A 6,000-nucleotide genomic window follows, 5' to 3' on the forward strand; every position below is an offset into this window, starting at 1 on the left:
ATATTGTCAACTTAGCCATTATGTGGCTTCCCTCCCAGGGAGTTCCTTGCAGGGGGATTTTGGGACCCGGTTCTGTACTTTTTTGACAGCAGATCCTGCTACTAGGGTCTCTATTTCTTTTTTTCATTGCCAGCTTATGGCTCTTCGCCCACCTAGGGTTTTTCCTGGTATTTTGGAGGCTTGGCAGCGGGACTTGGGAAGGGACTTTGGGGGACAATTTTTTGTTAAAAGTCCTGAAACGTACTGCGAGCCTGGTATATAGTGCTGAATTACGTGAATGTCACTATCGCACTGTCCTGCGGGCCTATGCTTCCCAAAGTCAGGCTTACTACATGGGTTGTGTTGGCACTCAGTTATGCGTTTGCTGTTCGGTGGAGGTTAATTCTTACTTTCATGGTATCTGGAGCTGTGAGGGGATTCAGGCTTTTTGGAAGGCGCTGGCCTCCTTTTTACAGGGCCTGTTGCAAACACCTGTGCCGGTCTCAGTGCTTTCTATGTTGTTTGCCCAGTTCTCCTTCCTGTCCATGTATACTTCTTTTGAAAAATTATTTCTTAGTAAATGTTTTATTTTGGGGAAGAAATGTATTTTGTGTTGCTGGCTTTCTCCTGAACCCCCCTCCTTTTGGTATTGGAGGAATCGACTTCACGAACTTATGGGCTGGGAGGCCCGTTTGGCTTGTTCTTCTCGTCGCCAGAGCAGAGACTTTGTTAACACTTGGACTCCGTATTTGAACATTTTGACCCCTGAGAGTCGTAGCCGTATCTTGAACAGACTCCACCTATGATTCCGTGCATCTCTTTGCCATTGATGTTCCCTGCTTGAGAGTTGTATGTTTCTTTGGGGGAGGGGGGGAGGGGGTTTCTCTCTGTGGGGTGGGGGTGGTGCTTGATCGTGGAAGACATTAGAGTCCAGTCCTCCGCGGTTGTCGGGTGAAATTGTATACCCTGTTTTCTACTGCTGTTGTAATTGCTGTTGTGTTTGCTTAATAAAATAGATTTGAACATATAACACTACTAGCTTTATAGCCCGTTACATTTACGGGTGCTAGAATATGTGTGTGTGTGTGTCTGTCTCTCTTTCTCCCTCTCTCTTTCTCCTTAGCCGCTTTCTGTATTTCTGTCTTTCTTTCTTTTGGCTGTCCACCACCACCTCTTGCGTGCTCCCCCTGTCCATTCTCCCTTCTTTTTACCTCCCCTGTGTCCACCAGCACCCCTTCACTGCTCCCCTTATCCAGCAGTTGCCCTTCTCCCTTTGTTTTACCTCCCCCTGTCCATCAGCACCTCTTCCTGCTCCCTCTGTCCAGCAATAGGCCTCCCTTCAATCCCCTCCCCGTCCATCAGCACCTCTTCCTGCTCCCCCTGTCCAGCAGTAGGGCTCCCTTCATTATTTCCCCCCCTGTCCATCAGCACCTCTTCCTGCTCCCCCTGTCCACGGCAGTTAGTACAGGCCCGGTCTCTGCCGTTCTCCCCGGAGTTTTTTATTTACTCGGATAGAGAGTCCTTGCCGCCCCCCTTCACTTCCCGTGGGCCCGACTACGAACCTGGTGATTGCAGCAGCGTGTGCAGCAGTCTTCACATACTGCTTCGGGTCCTTCTATTGCCCTGATTTACTCTGACACATCCCTGATGACATCATCAGAGACGCGGCAGAGCAAATCAGGGCAGTAGAAGGGCCCGAAGCAGAGTGTGAAGACTGCTGCACACGCTGATTGAATCGCCAGGTTCATAGTCGGGTTCGCGGGAAGGGAAGGGAAGGGGGGGCGGCAAAGGACTCGGACTCCTCGAGTCTGTTGCGGAGGGCAGTCCGGCTCCATTTCTCGTTTCGTCCCGGAGAGGGGGGGGCAGGAGGCGCTCTTTGTGCCCCAGTCCCGGCTTGTGGAGCCAATCGTCGACTGGCTGGGAGCAGGCTTGTAGAGGCGATCGTTGGCTGGTGATGTAGTACGCGCATGCGCCCCGATAGATCAGGGATCAGGGAACACGCAGCACGAGTGTGCATGTGCGGCTAGCATTTTATTATTATAGATGGTGCACTATGATATCCAAACAGAGGAGAAAAGACCTCAATGAATCCTCAGAGTCCAGTCAAGACACCAATTTAAGGTTTGGGGTATTATCATAGGTCAAAACCTCTGTTTGAAATCAATATTTTTCTAATAATTTATATTTTTAATTAATTTAAGATTCAAATTCTCTCATACTTCATGGAGAAAAGAGAGCTGGCAGCCATTAAGATATAATTAATACCTTCAATTATTCAAGTGTTACACACAATAACTCCTAAAACTCACAAGCTGTTGCCAAATTGAGGAAATTTACTGCATATATAGACTTTGGAACTCAAGTGTCTGCTGGTATCACCATCGGAACTAGTCTTGGTAAATAACCTTAATGCAGACTATCATCGATCCAATTGTCTATTTTCTAATTGTATGAAAATTTTTTTTTTTTTATTTTTTATATATAAATACGTAAAGTGCTGTTGTTACTATACACGTATTGGTGAAGTTTTATCTAACTATGAAAACAAAACTATGGATACAGATGTTCTGGAGATAGTTTATTAAACACTGACATATAAAACCATGAAAATTCAATTAAAAAACTACAATGATAAAAAATACTGTGAAAAAATCCAACCGGACCCTACACAGTCCATGTTTCGTCGAACTGAAGTAGCAAAAAAATGCATAGCTTGTCTGCGGTGTTCTTTGCTCACATGTTTAAAGACAATAGACTGTTTTCAGTCCAATTCTTTATATGTGAGGTTGCATACCATTGGACCCCTGAGGAAGGCGTGTTCGCCGAAACACGGACCGTGTAGGGTCCGGATGGATTTTTATCACTGTATTTTTTATCATTGTACTTTTTTAATTGAATTTTCATGGTTTTATATGTCAGTGTTTAATGAATTATCTCCAGAACATCTGTATCCACAGTTTTTGTTTTCATCGGTGGATCATTGGATCTCCCCATTTTTCTTTGAAGTTTTATCTAAAACATATGTAACTTGTTTTCCTTTTAAGTCAATAATATAAGGTAATGTTACTTAGTTTGGGTGTAAACTTTTACTCAGCTGCCCAAAAGTAATGTTACGACGAAGGATCTCCGTTTCGCTCTAACTGGATTGACTAGAGCTTCTTCAGGAATTGAATATTTTGTAATAGTAGTCGCTGTGAACATAAAAGAGGGAAACCAATGTTCAGGGCAGGATTAATTCTTCGAGGGCCCCTGGGCACACAAGTACACTGGGCCCCTCTGGGCCTGCCCCGCCCACACCCTGCCCATGCCCCATCCACACCCCGCTCCTATTTATCTGTTTTCTTTACTTCTTTATTTTCCACTTATATTTCTTTTTTAAATTCAAAACAAACAAAGATTAGCATACCAGTGCACAGTTTTTCTTCTAAGCAATCCCCAAACATCTCTGAACAAATCTCCCTTCCTTCCCACCTACTTACCCAGAACTTTAACTCTGAACCCTTTCCATGCATATATAAAAGTGTTCAAATATATTGTAAAGCAGTAATATTATCCAAAATATAAATCTATATTAATAACCAAGTTTACAACCCCTAACTGCCTCACTCTACATCAACCAACTGTAACCCATAAGTATGTATAAACAACCAAATCTGTAAATCCTCTAGTATGTTCCACTCCATGTATGTTAACTTGCAACAAACAACAAGGAAAGCAGTCCACCAAAGAATCCAACGTGAAACAAAAGAAGATTGGCAGAAAATGAGGAGATTCAAATCAGGTTTATTCAAGCTGCTCCCAAGAACCATGCCCGATACATTTCGCCAAACAAGGCTAGTCAACGCTAACAAAAAACCATGTATTTCATACAAACAGAACACAGAAAACACCTTCGCCTGGTATGGAATATGATGTATTCACAAACTAACCTCTCCCCCTTTTATAAAACTGTAGCATGGTTTTTATCCATGGTGGTAACAGCTCAGATGCTCATAGAATTCTGAGCATCAGAGCTGTTACCACCACGGCCGGTGCTAGAAAATGCTCTACAATTTTGTAAAATAGAAATATGTAGACAAAGGTTAAATTGAACCACCAAAAAGCTGGACTCTGCATACAATGCAACACCAAAGAAACAGTGATGAATCTCCCCTAAAGAAAAAAAATAAATAAATAGAATTTTTTATCTACTTTTGTCTTCTCTGGTTTCTGCACTCCTCATCTTCTTGTCACTCTCTTCCTTTCATCTGTCCATCTATGCCACTTCCAGAAACTGTATTCCTCCCCCTTCCATCTTTCCCCCCATTGGTCTGGCATCCATCTTCTTCCATTCCCTCCTCCAATGATCTGCCATCTCTCTCCTCTACTCTTCTTCCCTCTCCCACACCCCCATGGTTTGGCATTTCACTCTCTACTCTCTTCCCTCTTCTCCGGCCTCCCCCCGGCATCAATGTTAAAGCAGCTGGCTTAGCTCCATGAAGATCCCGTGATGAAAGCATTTGCCGGTACATCCCCCTCCGACATCACTTCTTCCGGCAGACGCATTCATCGTGGGACCTTCTTGGAGCTGCGTTGGCCGCATTGCCGTTGATGCCGGCAGTTGACTGCATTCTCGTCCGTCGATACCCAGGGAGGGGGGCCGTTGTTGTCGTCGTCAGGTGGAGACCCGTTGCCATGGAGGGAAAGAAGAGGGGAGGTCCATTGCCATCTGAAAAAAAATGGCATGGTAAATCGTCCTTCAGCGGGGCCCCCTGACTATTTTGGGCCCTAGGCACGTGTCTACTGGGCCTATTGGTTAATCTGGCCCTGCCAATGTTTTTCTAACCAATGCATTTATGTTTTACCTAATTTTTCTTTAATTTAACAATGTAGCAATTAAAGAAAACTACTCTAGAACCTCCTTCTAGGTTTATAGTCGTACTCTGATCTTAATGATATTACTTTTCCTAACGAATCTGAAAAAATCACATTAAGTTTAAACGATTTTTCTAACTACTCTAAAACTTAAATATCTAAAGACGTATTATACAACGGATTAATGAATGAATAAGGTTGCCTACCTCTTACTGCGCCTCGGCATTCTTTACCATTACTAAAACCGCTGGAATCGCAAATAGATCTAAATCCTAGTCGTTCTGCTTTTAAAGACGATTTGCCTCTACCGGAGATGATGTATTTGGCTTATTATTCCAAATAAAATTATTAAATCGGCTTAGGAATTAAAGACAATATTTTATTTATTGACAACTTTGTACTTTACTTTGCATCATATACAACATTATAGCAAGCAGGTACAGGAAATTAGTAACAGCTAACAACCCCCCCCTCTCTAATCTACTCTAGACAAGCGAGGCCAGAGGTGAAGGAAAGGCACTCCGAAGCCCTGGACTCTTATGAGCCCCGAAGAAGCCTAACCCCCGCCCCCACCTTTCCCCAAAGAATAGACCCGCAACTGTGTGCCAGAACCTTACATCACACACCCCTTCCCAAGTCCTCCCATCCCCTCTTCCCCGGATGGTACTCTCCATCCCGCCCCACCATTACTCACCCTTGCTCTCTCCTCCCATTAAACTGAGCGCCCAGATTAGGACACCCAACGTAAAACCTCACTACGTCCCTTTGGATGCAATGACTGTAAATATGGTTCCCAGGTATTCAAGGACAGCATCTTCCGCTTCCGAGACCCTCCCGCATCTCTTGCCTCCCAGGTGGCCAGCTGATGCAACTGGTTCCGCCAATGCCAAAACGACGGAGGGTCCGGGACCATCCAGCACTGTAGAATACATTTCCTGGCCAGTAAGCTCATCATTAAATCACCCCTCTGTATCAATAACCTTAGTTACCCTATCCAGCGCTCCATAAAGAAACTAGGTGTAACTCTGGATCAATGCCTAACCATGAAAGACCAAGTAGATTCCTTAATCAGAAAGGGATTTTTCACTCTCTGGAAACTCAGATCCCTTAAAGCTTATTTTGTTACATCGGTTTTTAGAATCCTAGTCCAATCCCTCGTACTAAGCC

This window comes from Geotrypetes seraphini, chromosome 2 (genome assembly GCF_902459505.1).
Source record: "Geotrypetes seraphini chromosome 2, aGeoSer1.1, whole genome shotgun sequence".
NCBI lineage: Eukaryota > Metazoa > Chordata > Amphibia > Gymnophiona > Dermophiidae > Geotrypetes > Geotrypetes seraphini.